Below are 14,028 nucleotides of genomic sequence, written 5' to 3'. Positions count from 1 at the left end.
GCCACATCAGAGACGCCCCTGGGACACAGTTGCTGCAGTCTTCCCCTCGCACTACTTTGTGGAGCTGGTTTGGAGCCCTGACTAGATCCCTGGTGCAAATGGAAGGGCACGGAAAACAGTTTCCTAGTTCGCACTGGCAACCAGGGCATAGTTGATGTAATAAATTATGACATCACAGTGACATCATAGTCGTGTCCATAGCAGCCACAGGTGGGTGAAACAGGATTGTGAGTAATCCAGCAATCCTAACTCTGGCTGGGGAGCAGCTGCCTCGGAAGCCCTGCTGCTCCTGCGGGTGAGGGAGGGGGGCAGATGTGGGGTGGTTTGTTTTGCTGCCCTAGCTGTAGGTTTGTGCAGCTGAGAGAGCACAGGACCAGGGCCTTTGGGGATCCTCAGGACTTTGAATCCAAAGTCAAGACTTTGAATCGGGCACAGCGGTGGCCAAGCCCTCCTGGCAGGAGGGGGCTGGTGGAGGGTCAGCTGGCTTGTCTTAATCACCTCCGGCAGCACAGATCTGGAGGTGAGGATTGCACTATAAGCCTAAGTTTTGAGCTGTGTTTTAACCTATATGTTTAGGGCTGTATTCTGCTGTTCTCTTCTAGCATGATTTAGGACATTGCTTTCCCAAGTGGGCTGTACTGCTCCCTGTGGGGCAGTGGGATTACTTAGGGGGCGCTGAGAAACAGGGGGGCACTGAAGGTGATAAGGACTATCAGACTTTGGAAAGTTGACGAAACTGGATCCGACTTTGAAAAGTTAGTATCACTGGCTCAAGTTGATCAGTTTTGCTGAATTAAGTAAACAAAATAGTTTTATTTGGGTTTTGAGTGAAGGTGAAATTAATGGTTACTATTTTGAATTTTATTGTGTTAATGTCTTCCTTAATGGGCCATGCAAACTGCTATTTTGAATAATGCTTTTTATAAAAGGTAGGGTAGCGGACCCTGGGGATGAATTTATGGAACCAAAGTGGCAGTGATCCGTAAAAATTTTTAGGAGATATGAGATGGGAAAAGCTTTTTATCATATATTTTATTTCAGATGTACTGAGGCATTCTAAAAATGTAATGGAAATCTGATACAGACCATACTGGAATAGACTATGTTATGGGATTTCCCTTATCATAGGGACAACAGTGGCCAAGTCCTCCTGGCAGGTATTCGTGTAGAGGCTGGGTAACATTTTGTAGTCTAAAAGAAAGCAGAACAAAACATTTGGCACCAGTTTGGCTGCAGGAGTTGTCAGAAGAAGACATATAAGGTGCCATCCAACCGTCTTGGGGACTCCACTCCAAATTTATGTAATGTTTACTCCTTAGCCCTGTCTTCTCCTGAAGATGTCCCACAAGGCATGTATATATTGCCCAATATACCCATATTTCAGCATAGTTGACACAAACTAGTATATTTATTTAGCTGGAGTATTGTGTACGCACATGTGCCCCCCCCCTTGATTAGGCAAAACTTGTTGCTCAGTGAGACATAGGTCTTTGTCTAGCAAACTTTCCATCCAGTCCTGGCTTTCACCCCTCAGATCTCCGGGGAAAGGGCATTTTTCTTCCCAGAGATGCAAGATCTTGCTGGAAACGGGCGCCGCTTCTCCACTGACTGCGGGGCGAGGGAGGCACCTGCAAGGGCTCTGCATCTTGTGCCGCCCGAGGCAGCTGCTTCACCCCACCTCATGGAGAGGCTGGCTGTGCCTGTGATCCCAGGAGAAACTCATGCAGTTCTGAGGAGCTTTCCTAGTTAACTATTAGAGAATCAGGGAGAACATGTGGTTGGCATAAAATAAACCTTTCTTTATGTGTTGGTAGCGGTCGTCTTGTTGAAAGGAGAATGTTTACAGAAAGAATTTCCAGGCATAGCACTGACATGTGAAGAACCTGAGAATGCTGAACAAATGCAACTATAGAGCATTAAGCTTCCTGTCTCGTTTGGGATAAAATCTGGGAAATATATATTCTTAACTGAATTTAGCGAGGGGGAGGTCAAAGGAAGTACTGTCTTACTGTTTTCGGTCTTTTTGTTTGTGCGTAGATTATGAAGTACAACTACTGTCCTGAATTCCAGAAATAGCATCACAGATTGTTTATTTCACTGTTAAAATACGAAAACCTTAAATCGCTCGTTTAACTTTTAGACACTTTATAGCAAACCTTAAATCACTTGAAACAACTGAGTGCTGTGTTTCTTTCTAAATTTTCTCTGTATAGTGAGAGTTAAAGTGAGATGTTTAAAAGTGGGTGGGTGGGGGGAATGTTTCCTGAAAGTGGTTCATATTGCTTTTTTTGTATAATTGTTGGTTAAGAGCGTTAACCATTACTATCTTTCAGTGAAAAGTTTGAACTCATTCATTTGTTAGCAATCCCAAAATGTGTACCCCAAAATGTAAATGGATAATGAAAAAGTACATAATAAGGTGAACAGAAATAAGGTGGAGTGTAAATATTCACATGTATTGTGAAAAGGTATGCAAATCGATACTTAATTGTTCTACAACTATTTGTATTACAGCTGTCCTGTACTTGTTCCAAAGTGTGTCCTAGGTCTTATAAGCCAACATGGTGCTATTGGTGGGGGCTGCCCTTCTCTGAGATTTTCTCATATTCTAGTTCCAAGCTTCAAGGGAGTAGTGTCTGCCATTTTGTGGCACAAATGTCATCATGCACTCACGAGTCAGTCACCCCCTTGAACTGGCAGACTTGGGAATACTGAGGTCTGCAGAAGTACAAAGAAAGTGCTTTTTGGGGGGAGGTTGGGTTTGGGAAGTAGGAGGTGGGAGCTTGAGTGCCGCAAAGTGAATGGGGAATAGTTCCTTTTGAGAAATTTTTTTGGGAGTAAGCAAATAACGACAGCAACAACAAATGTGAATGTTTGTTCCGTAAGCAGGGTTACTTTTAGGTTCCTAGCAGAAGAAGTGTAAGAGCTCAGGAGATATATTTTGAAATGTGTGTTTCTACTTTCTCCCTGACTCTGCCGCACTACAGTTCTCCCTTGTGAGCTTAGATGTGCACAACCTGAGATCTGATCATCTAACTTGTGTTCTCCCTGTGTGGGGTTTATATACTGGTGGATATGCGCTGTGAGTGGCTTTTGAGTTGCACCATACTCTATATTCTGTTGTTCCAGTGTGAGTGGAATAGTAGGGGATGATGAGGCGGATGTTTTTTATTTTCCTCTTACGTTATGCTCAATAGGAGGGAAATTGCTTCCACCATCCCAGACCTGATGGGTGTGTCCATGGAATGAAAAAGTTTAGGATTTGGCATAGCCATGCCGCACCCCAAACTCATTTCCTCCTCCTCCTGTAATTTTACCAGTGGTGGAGTTTTCTGCTGGTGTTTCAGGTGAGTTTCACCGGCCTTGGTGTCATCCTGGTGGCATAATGCCATTTCTGCTTGTGGAGTGGGGCTGAATACATGACAGCTGAAATGTCAGAGGAGTTTGCAAAAGAGTGTGTTAAATTTTGAACTGCGTGGTTTCTATATGCAAAGCTGCACTTCAGTCTAGGAGATTTCTGCAGTGCTATCTTAGCCACACTGTTCATGAGAGATCATGGGAGATCTGGAGCGGGAGAAGCTTTTATTACAAATTCAAGAAAATACACCCACTCTTCAGTTTCAGATTGCCCGTTATATTGGGGAAACATTTCAGACTTAGTGCAAGTAATGTTTCTTTTTGTATCATGCAAAAACTGTGAAATGACCTTGATTCCCATGCCACATTCTGACATGTCAGGTCAGTTCATGAAAATACCCCCCTAAATACCAATGTTCTTATCTGTATGAATAAAACTTACTTTTTGTCTTCAGAAAAACCTTCATAATTTTGATTACTTTTACCTACACATTTCACAGCTTGGCATGGCAGCATTAATCCTATAACACTGCCTTTTCCATCACATTGATAAAGAACAATAAGTTTCCTGAACAATTTTAAAAATGCTTTATTTGCGTATTTACACACTTGTGAGTTTAGATTCAGGTCTGAACTGATAAGGCTGAACATGTTGCATTAGCACCAAAGGGGTCTTTTTTGGTTCAGCAGCTGTGGATATATTTGTCCAGGTGTGACAGAATTCTTTAGGAGTTGGACGTACTCAGCGAAGCAATTAAAAGGTGGGTGGGTGAGTGTGAAATCAAGGATAAAGAGCTCTCATACCTAATTGAGATGATCAAATACTGGTGTGTTCTTTCCTTTTGCTCTTAATGGAAGGTCAGCTTCAAAGATGCGGGCACCGAGAAAATGTTAAGAGTGTGGAATCTACCAATTTAAAACCTTTCAGCAACTGGGAAATGGTAATCAAATACAACAAAGCATTGTCACTGTGAAGTTTCTGTGACGGGGGTGGGGTATCATAAGCTATAATGGCAGGAATGAATCTTGCTTTGCTTTCCAATTACTGTATCTGTTTCTAATTCTCTGGTTGGCACATCCCTGGAGGATATGCAGCCACCCTGATTCACATAGAATTGGAAACCACACTTTGTGGAGGTATCCAGACAGGGGCAGGGCATCCTGTTTCACCACTTGAGGGGGAACAGAAAGTGCTGCCTTGCCCTGCCGCCGCCCCACCTGCTCCTACTGCAGCCTACTCTGCCCCTGCTGTGGACCCTGCTGCATTTGCCCCTGACAGAGAAGCACCACCATCACAGGAGCCAATCTGGGGTGAGATGTTACCTCAGATAGACACGATCTTGCCCAAAATTGGCTCCAGTGCTCTACTGATGGTGGAGGTGTTGGGGCAGGTGGGAAACCCACAGGCATGCCACCTGGGGGGGGGGGGGCTGCTGCAGCCTCACCCTGCTTAATGTATCCAGAACACATTTGTGCTGGATTACTTGTGGGTTTTGCATTCTGAGGATGTGGACAAGGTGTTTGCAGGATTAGAGCTGACCACCTGTTGGCTTGACCCTTGCCCACCTGGGCTTCTTAGAGCTAGCTGAAGGGGATTGACTGGGTCAGTCATTGCCTAGGGGGAGATACCACCTGCCTTAAAGGAGGTAAAGGTGTACCCCTTCCTTAAGAGGACTTCCCTGGCCCCAGAATAATATTCTCCAGTGACAAATATCCTGTATGCTTGAAAGAGTTCAGGAAGCCCAACTTCAGGCATGTTCGAAACAAGCTGACTATCTGCACCCATTTCAGTCTGGTTTCAGGCCCCATCATGACGCTGAAACTGCCTTGGTTGATGACATTTGTTGGGAAGGAGGTGGGGAGTGTGTGACCCTGTTCATTACCCTTGTCCTCTCTGCTGCTTTTGTTATTGTCAGTGGTATTTTTTTGGAGTGGCTCTGGGAAGTGGGAGTTGTAAAATAGATGCCTCTTCTGCGTACACAGCCTTTAGGAATAAGGAATTGCAGAAGGTGTTGCGGGCAGTCAGACTCTCAGAGCCACTCAGGAAAGATTCACTGTTCTGTTAAGCCCTGAGGTTTAAGAATGCCCTGCAGGAGCTTCTGGAGAAAATTGAAATTTCCTACCATGAATTTCTGTTCTGAATCTCCTATCAGGGTGTTCCACCCACCTCTTCTTCTTAAGCCACCAGGACACAAGTTGCTGCTAATAATCAAATTTATTCTGCCAGCACCACAGATCAGGGAAACAGATAGGAATGCCTGCAGTTAATTATCTTCTTTTGCCTCATTACTTACTGTTTCTTAATTAATTGTTAATGTTAGAATTATTCAAAATAGTGCATAGGTTTTGTTTTTAGTTTGAGGTCAAGGTCAGGCCAGTCTGGGAATTAAGGTGTCCCTTTCCCTTGGAAACACAGAGGTCATGGGTAGGCAAACTAAGGCCCGGGGGCCGGATACGGCCCAATTGCCTTCTAAATCTGGCCTGTGGATGGTCCGGGAATCAGTGTGTTTTTACATGAGTAGAATGTGTCCTTTTATATAAAATGCATCTCTGGGTTATTTGTGGGGCATAGGAATTTGAGATTGTGCTTTAAGCGGCCATTTCTTCTTTCAGGTGTTCCCAAAATCAGATTCCTGCTCGTGAAGGTGAATTCACTGGTTCGTACCTAGTGTCAGTATAGTAACTTGTATTAAAATGCGCTTGATCGTCACTTGCATTCAAGACTGCTTGCCAGCGGAGGCCAGGTAACTCCTGGCGAGAAAGAGTCAAGGGTGAAAATGCCCCTGCCTTCCAGAGGTGTGCAGCCTCGTTGCCAAGGCCCTTCAGGCACACTGGACCCAAGCTGAGGCGTTTCTCCGATAACAAAACCCGATTTTGTTTGTTCGTATTCCCAAGGAGGGAGCATTTCATCTGAAGAATGTCCTGACATCATAACAGCAAGGGTTGGGTCACCTGTTGTGGCAAAGGAATTGGAAGTCAGAATACAGTTATGTCTTAAATGAAAACCAGCTACAGCTTGGGTCATCTTACATAGCAATTTGGGTTCCCCTAAAACGGTGCTGCTTTCGAGGTACGTGAAATAAACGTGGAGATCGCCTATCTGAGGGGTAGGCAACCTAAGGCCCGGGGGCCGGATGCAGTCCAATCGCCTTCTCAATCCGGCCCACGGACGGTCCAGGAATCAGCATGTTTTTACATGAGTAGAATGTGTCCTTTTATTTAAAATGCATCTCTATGTTATTTGTGGGGCATAGGAATCTGTTCATCCCCCCCCCCCCCCAAAAAAAATATAGTCCGGCCGACCACATGGTCTGAGGGATGGTGGACCGGCCCACGGCTGAAAAAGGTTGCTGACCCCTGCCCTAAACCATATGAGGCAGGGTACCTGACGGGCTGACCAGTTAATTTAATATCTTCCTTTTGTGCTCTCACATTCGGAGATAGCACCTTCTTTTGGGAACCCCCCATATTTGTTCAGCTGGTGCCAACTGTTTTGTTCCCTGGAACATTAATTGGCTGTTGTTGTGATTGACTAGCGAAACCCTGATGCTGTTTTAATCTGCTGTTTTTGTTGCACCTCTCAGTATTTGACTATTACATAACATATTGCTTTTAAGTAATGTTTTGTAAGCTGCCTTTAAGAACTGTGGCTGAAAGACGGAGTCACATAAATAACATAAACTGCAAAATACACCCCACTCCTAAATGTTAGCCCTTGTATTTGTTGTTTGAAACACCACAGCTTTGAAGCAGCAGAAGAGATGGAAAATAAGTATCTTCTGAAAATGTGGTCAGATGACAGAAAAAGTGAACTTTGAGTAGAATTGTTCTACTCTGCTTAAATTTTCCTAGCCAGAATATTGTCATAGTAGCTGCAAGAGTTAAAGGCATACACCTTCATTCTTCTAATATTATGACCCATTTTAGCCTCTCAGCCACTGTTCCCTACAGAACAAAGAAGAATTGTTTAGGGCTTTTGTTAGAAATACTCAGCCCTTGCTGGAGTTGTCAAAGTTTTCTTTTGGTAATGAATGACCCTGAATTGCTTGCTGTAATTAAATCTGTATGTAGCCTAGTGGGGAAAACTGGCTGAAATGCTCATTTGTTGCAGCCACAGTCTTTACACATAGATGTTATGTTGGTAGAAAGAGGCACCTAAAACCCTTTTTTGCCGGGGGTGGGGAGGAGTTTTTTTTTAACTGATAAACACTTTCTGCTGACTTTGCACAAATGTTTAAAGTACCCAAAATGGAAGTTAGTTGTGGGAGGCCAGACCCGTCCACTACGGATGGGCAGAAAGGACGTCGGAGGGTGAATTTCAGGCAGTGATGCATCTTACTCCCAACTGCTTAGGATTTGCAGCTTCACAGGATCTTTTTAATTTTTTCTTACATTGATGCCAGCCAACATAAGAAAGTTAAAGTTAAAAGCGTTTCGCATTTATTAACAACACCATCATCACCATCAATGCACAGGGTTCTTTTATGACATCATAATAAACAAGGTCTCTTCTCCCAAGAAGCTAGGTGTGATGCTGGCAGACTGATGTGCTGGTCTGCCAGCCAAATGTCAGGTCTGCTGCCAAATTTCTATAAAGCAGAAATGGAAAAGGGGAGTTACCTTAAAGGGGCAGGAGGAGAGTTCTTGAACTCCTCTTGCCTGTTCCCCTTGCAGCAGGGGTTCTTATTGAGGGGAAAACAATTTAAACAAATTTGGAGAGGGAAGCAGAAGTAGATAGTGGGTTCAGTGTATCTCGTCTAATGCACAATAAAGGTTGGAAGGCCATCTGTCATTGATACTTTAGTTGAGATTCCTGCATTGCAGGGGGGTGGAGTAGATGACCCCCAGGGGCCCTTCCAACTCTGCACTTATATGATTCTGGAAAATCACTTGCCTCTTCAAGAGTAACTTAACAGCCAACCTGATTCCAACATGTATATTTGTTTTACTTATTTATTTTGTTGTTGTTTTTCCTGTGAAGCATCTCGAGGCAATTTCACAATATACCGTATTTTTCGCTCTATAAGACGCACCAGACCACAAGACGCAACTAGTTTTTGGAGGAGGAAAACAAGAAAAAAAACATTCTGAATCTCAGAAGCCAGAACAGCAAGAGGGGTCGCTGCGCAGCGAAAGCAGCAATCCCTCTTGCTGTTCTGGCTTCTGGGATAGCTGCGCAGCCTGCATTCGCTCCATAAGACGCACACACTTTCCCCTTAGTTTTTAGGAGGGAAAAAGTGAGTCTTATAGAGCAAAAAATACAGTAGTAAAAACATGTATAAAATAACAGCTATATAAAAGCAGTTAAAGCAAATATATGAAAACAATTTCAGATCCAATACTGATACTGACTTGCAAATCTGTCTGGCTAGTTCGGGACAACAATGGGTGGCTGCGAGTCCATAGTCCAGGGCAGCCTCCGATGAAGCATTTCTTTGTGTCCTGTGAAAAACAAAGTTGTTTTAAAGCAGTCACAAATAGTGGTAGAGATCCTGCTGCAACATGCTGTTTTCTTTTTTTTTTAAAGGGAACATTTATTGATAGATACTATGTAAATATAAATGTGACAAGGTGATTAAAAATAATGCGCAAATTGCTGGAAAAAACTGCATTTCTCTGGATCGCATCAAAGTTAAACACACCGATTATCTCAGAGCAAATGTTATTTGGCATTCACTTCTGATTACAAGAGGCTTCTGAAGAAATGACAAGACAATTACAGGGCTTGAGTTATTTTTCAGCGTCAGCAGAAAAGCAAAGGTGTTATAACATGAAGCCTGCCCTTTGGGCACAGCTAGCACAGAAGTAGGTGTGTCTTGTAAGCTCTGTTTTAGCGGTGTATTTTAAAGGAAATCGCAATCTGACATTAAGGCAAAATAACATACGTTTCAAAACCTCATTTTCTTTGCTAGAGGTACTGGCTCTGATCCATCTCTAATTATAGACGATCCCTATAGCCCAATAACCATATAACCCTATTAACTTGGAAATATGCTCTGTGGCATTCAGTGAAACTCCATCCAGTGGAGGTGTGCATAGGATTATAGGGTTAGCTTGCCCTCCTCATCAGAGACACACATTCCCAGTCACATCAAAGGAGCATGCAGCCAGCTCATAGCCTTGATTAGCATGTTCATGCAAATACAGCTCACATTAGCCACATGAGGAATTATTGCTGGATCATGGTGATTGTATTTTAAAACAGAGAGAGCTAGTATTTTTAGGATGCCAGCCTCAAATTGTTCCTGGCATTATTTGGTACTTCACGGGTTTGAATCTGAAACTAAAGAACACTTGGTCTAATCCATTATGCTGTAACGGAAATGTAGGCGGTGGGCCAAAGAGAAGACTCCTATATTTAATTTCCCAAGCTGAGCCTCTATCAGAAGAATGTACTTCTCAGGTATAAATATGTTGATATTACTTGTTTGCATATGGTTGCACTGTTGGCACTCTGTGAAACGGTTTCCCTAGTATTCTTGATAACATGGGACGTGTTAATACTCCTCTCTTCCAGAGCATCAGCTGTCACTATGGTACTTCTCCCTGGAGACCAGGGATGGAGATCCTGTCTTCCTCCAGATGTTGCCAGACTCCCCTCCCCTCAGCCCCAGCCAGCATGGTCAGCGGTCAGAGAAGATGGGAGCTGGAGTGTAGTGACACCTGGAGGGCCACAGGTTCTCCATCTCTGCTCTCCACTGAGGGGCAGATGGTTGTTTAGCTGCATGTAATGTACGCTTTAGGGACGCGGGTGGCGCTGTGGGTAAAACCTCAGCGCCTAGGACTTGCTGATCATGGTCGGCGGTTCGAATCCCTGCAGCAGGGTGCGCTCCCGTCGTTCGGTCCCAGCGCCTGCCAACCTAGCAGTTCGAAAGCGCCTCCGGGTGCAAGTAGATAAATAGGGACCGCTTACCAGCGGGAAGGTAAACAGTGTTCCGTGTGCTGCGCTGGCTCGCCAGATGCAGCTTGTCACGCTGGCCACGTGACCCGGAAGTGTCTCTGGAGAGCGCTGGCTCCCGGCCTCTAGAATGAGATGAGCACACAACCCTAGAGTCTGTCAAGACTGGCCCGTACGGGCAGGGGTACCTTTACCTTTAATGTTAACTCAGTAACTGCTTCTTCGCTCCAAAGGGGCAACTTCTATGGTGAAACTGGAAGGAAGGAAGAGCACTTAGAACTACAGATCTAAATATAAATAAAGATATAAAAGTGTTTGAGAGACATGCTCTTTTGAGGCGGAGGAGAAATGGTGGGAAAGTTACAAATTGCCACCTCCCAAGGTTGCTTTAGGACTGAGAAGTGACTAATCTGTTAATGTTCAACACAAACCAGAGTTTCGCTTGCACCTTCTTCTTTACAAAGACATGTGCTACCCATGTGAGGTAGGATGTATTGTCTTTGGCAGAAGATTTTAGAATGGCAGGTCTGCAGCTTTATTACGGTAAACAATGAGCCTACAGTGTCTGCGTTATCCTCCTTTTCAGAGTCGCGTTCACTTTGGCGAAACAGCCATGTGTTTTTATTCCGTCTGAATACGCAGTACAGTGGTACCTTGGTTCTCAGATGCCTTGGTACTCAAACAACTTGGAATCCAAACACTGCAAATCTGGAAGTAAGTGTTCCGGTTTGCAAACTTTTTTTGGAAGCCGAATGTGCTCCGTTTTGAGTGTTACACTTCCGTTTTGAGGGTTACACTGAGGTTTGTCTGTTTTTGCTATTTATTTTGCATTTTTGTTTTGCGGCTCTTTTTTGTGACTTTGTGGAACCCAGTTTAGCTACTGATTGATTGATTGATTGATGGTGTGACTGCAGGACATCGTTTATTGCTTTCATTTTATGGATCAATGGTTTCGTTAGATAGTGAAATTCATGTTAAATTGCTGTTTTAGGGGTTGCTTTTAAAAGTTTAGAATGGATTAATCCATTTTGCATTACTTTCTATGGGAAAGTGCACCTTGGTTTTGGAACGGACTTCTGGAACAGATTAAGTTTGAGAACCAAGGTACCACTGTAGCCCAGATGGACTCAGGCTTGAGGAGACTGAGGTTTTGATTAAACCTGGTGAAGTGTCAAACAGCACAGGTGGCTTTTTGCTGGCAGGGTGTTGCAGAGGGATTAATCTATGAAAGTGTTTGCTATGGTTACCAGGTGAGAGGAAGTGTTTTGCTTAGAGGAAACACCAAGCCTTGATTACAGAGAACTTTTGACACAATAAGCTATCTTGTGCTAGCCATTTCCCCAACACCCAGCCCTCCTTGCCTGCTTGTAAGAGAAGTCTGGGACCCACAGCTCATAAATCAAGGCCAAGAGCACTGCATCCTTTGAGAGAAAAAAACTATGAGTTGTTTTGAATCTCTGTGTTGGAAAGTGCCTTCACAGCCAGGGTTTCCAGTGTGTTTATCCAAGGCAATACACCCAGAAAAGCACCTGTGCTGTAAGTCATACATTATATGACATGTGAATGAAGGCACGTTCCTTCGGTGCCGATGCCACTCGCTGCTTCCCCTTTGCTGTTCCCATGGCTGTGCTGCCTGCCGTGGGTCTCCAGCTTGCATTTCGGAAGGAGGAAACTGACTGGGGTATAGGTGGGTAGCTGAGGCAAACATAAGTGCACCGGGGGAAAGGTGGTGGGCAGAAAACCATGGAGCAGGGAGGGCTGTAAATTCAGTGCTTAGCACCGAGGCGGACTGTCTTTCTCACAAGCAAACAGAAAGGGAAGGGATAGTATCAGAAAAACCAGTATTGCTGACGAAAGATCAGCATTGTTGACATGTGAATCCCACACACTGCCACCTTTGGCGTAATTCACTGCATAATCATCACACAAGCCTTTTTTGGAAAGAAAAATTGTCATTAAAAATGTGACAATTATGGGGTGAATTATGGTACATCCTACAACATTGGCCATTGGCCAAATAGGCAGGCAAGCTGTGATCCACTTCCTAGGCCTAGGTGAAGCTGAAAAGGGTTCACCCAGACCCAGGAAAAACCCCTTGCCTCCAGCACAACTGCTGGCTCCGGGGGAGGCATTGTCACCGTCCCATAACACTGCCCAATCTGGCTGTAAGAATCATTACACAACAGATGAAACATGTATAAATGGTTTTTCAATTTTTCTTCTCTTCTTTCTTTATGCTTCCACCACCATTTTTATTCAGTGCCCCCCAATTGCACCTGAGGTTACTACGCCCCCCTGGGTGACCCCCCCCCCCCCCCAAGAATGGGAAACACTTATCTAGTGTAAGCTGTGTGCAAGCTCAGGATTTCTTCACTTAGAATTATTTATCCCCTTATGTAATGATTATGCGCATTTCAGGACAAAGTTAGTTAATTTGTAAATGCTCATAGCGTGAAGTACTTAGGAGTTAGCCATGACGTCAACAAGTCTATAGTCCTATCTTTATACGTAAAAATGGAAGGCTGTCTTCTTCTAGCCCCCATTTCAGGATTAGTAGTGCCCCTTCACAGTACTGTATTTGCATGAACCTGGGCAAGGGAGGGCACCAGAAGTGAAGAGAAGTTGCAGAATAGTAGTGGGCATGGTATAGGAGTGAGAAAGGAAGGGGCATTTATAGGGAAGAAAGCCGCCTTGAGTTCCATCAGCGGAAAAGGCAAGGTATAAAGAAATACTTAACAACAATAAGTGGTGGCATGAGAATGAGGTTGAAGATGAAAGCAGGGGCCTGAAAGGGTCTGAAGAATTGGAGGGGGTTGTTGGCATCCGTCTGTCTCAAGAGACAATGGAGTCCTCTTCCAGGGGTGAAGTCAAACTGCTGTATTAGCAGCAGGGAAGTGACTTCCAGGGTACAAGCCTGGGCAGTGTGTATGGAGGTCCTGAGTTGCCCAGATGACAAGACACCCCTCCCCCCGCTTGGTCTCACTGCTGTGGCCCAAAGGAAAGCAGAGCAATACAGTGGAACCTCAGGATGCAAACGGGATCCGTTCCGGAGCCCCATTCACATCCTGAATAGAACGTAAGACGCAACGGCACGTCTGCACATGCGCGGGTCGCATTTTGCCGCTTCCGCGCATGTGCATGATGTCATTTTGAGTGTCTGTGCATGTGCGAGCGCCGGAACCCAGAAGTAACGCACTCCATTACTTGCAGTTGCCGCAGAGCGCAACCCGAAAGCGCTCAACCTGAAGCACATTCAACCCGAGGTATGACTGTACAGTACAGCTTGGCTGCAGGAGTTGCTGCAAGGAGGTATATAAGGCACCATCAAACCATCTTAGGGACTCTACATTTTTGTAGTGTTTACTCCTTAGCCTTTTCTTTCCCCAGAGATGTCCTGCAAGGCAATGGAAATTTAGGATCTGAGTTTTCCTTTTCCTAGATTGGCTACTTCCCCAGGTTGATGAGCCCCACCTGGCCATTGGAAGGGGCGTGGCTTCATAATCGGGCAGAAGGTGAAAATGGTACACATTAGGTGAAATGTGTGGGAAGAGATTACCCTGGGTATTTTCTGTGTGTAGGAGGCTGCACACAAAAAATGGGAGAGGAGGCACAGACTTGGGGGTTGAAGGTGAAAACAAGGGTGCAAAGTGGGGCTGCAGATAGTGGCAGAGCTTCCTGCCCTGGCACCGGGGGGCGAAGAGCAGGCAGGGGCATGGCTGGTGCATGTCCCAGGTGCGTGGTGCACTGCCTGCAGGGGCGTGATGCCCAGCGTG

The 14,028-nt window shown here is 44.9% G+C and overlaps 1 protein-coding gene across 3 annotated transcripts in view; it reads left to right on the top strand.

Annotated features, from left to right (window-relative positions):
• Window positions 1-213: 213 nt before the first annotated feature.
• PLEKHG4B (pleckstrin homology and RhoGEF domain containing G4B) overlaps window positions 214-14,028 on the top strand; it is a 104,374-nt gene continuing 90,559 nt past the window's right edge. Inside the window, exons 1-2 of one of the 3 annotated variants that reach the window (XM_083407377.1) lie at window positions 240-520; window positions 3,198-3,347. The gene's annotated coding sequence lies outside the window, so the exon portion shown is untranslated. Of the gene's footprint in view, window positions 521-3,197; window positions 3,348-14,028 lie in introns of all 3 variants that reach the window. The other 2 variants (XM_083407374.1, XM_083407376.1) reach the window with 2 other exon arrangements.

Source organism: Podarcis tiliguerta, assembly GCF_965153285.1.
Source record: "Podarcis tiliguerta genome assembly, chromosome: 13".
Lineage (NCBI taxonomy): Eukaryota > Metazoa > Chordata > Lepidosauria > Squamata > Lacertidae > Podarcis > Podarcis tiliguerta.
Note: the sequence above shows the minus strand (reverse complement) of the source record. Positions and strands in the feature narration are given on the sequence as shown.